At 36.5% G+C, this 672-nt stretch overlaps 1 non-coding gene across 1 annotated transcript; it reads left to right on the forward strand.

Moving 5' to 3' along the window:
* Positions 1 to 232: 232 nt before the first annotated feature.
* Positions 233 to 339, forward strand: LOC147912969 (U6 spliceosomal RNA). Its single transcript, XR_015549386.1, has one exon. It is a non-coding gene; the product is annotated as a U6 spliceosomal RNA (small nuclear RNA).
* The last annotated feature ends 333 nt before the right edge of the window (positions 340 to 672 follow it).

Raw genomic sequence — 672 nt, forward strand, 5'->3', positions numbered from 1 at the left:
TCAAGAGATTAAAATTATAGACCAATATTCCTCATGAATACAAATGCAAAAATTCTTAACAAAATGTTAACAAATAGAATCCAGTAACATATAAAAGCATAATGCATCATGTTTATGGGCTGAGTTGTGTCCCTCTGAAATTCATATGTTGAAGCCCTAACCCCTAGTACCTCAGAATGTGATTGTACTTGAAGAGAGGGTCTTTAAAGTGGTAATTAAGTTACAGTGAGGTGTGCTCGCTTCGGCAGCACATATACTAAAATTGGAACGATACAGAGAAGATTAGCATGGCCCCTGCGCAAGGATGACACGCAAATTCGTGAAGCGTTCCATATTTTTATGCAAAGTGAAATAAGTCAGAGGGAGGAGGTCAAATACCGTATGATTTCCTTCATTAAGTAGTAGATAATAACAACAATAAACAAACACATAGGGACAGAGATTGGATTGGTGGTTACCAGAGGGGAAGGGGGAAGGGAGGAGGGTGAAAGGGATAATTCGGTACATGTGTGTGGTGATGGGTTGTAATTAGTATTTTGGTGGTGAACATGATGTAATCTATGCAGAAATGGAAGTACAATGATGTACACCTGAAATTTTTACAATGTTATAAACCAATGTTACTGCAATAAACAAAAAAATTAAAAAAAAAAAAAGTTACAGTGAGGTCAT

The sequence above is a fragment of the Ceratotherium simum genome, chromosome 32 (assembly GCF_057802395.1).
Source record: "Ceratotherium simum simum isolate JZ-2026a chromosome 32, ASM5780239v1, whole genome shotgun sequence".
In the NCBI taxonomy this organism is placed as follows: Eukaryota; Metazoa; Chordata; class Mammalia; order Perissodactyla; family Rhinocerotidae; genus Ceratotherium; species Ceratotherium simum.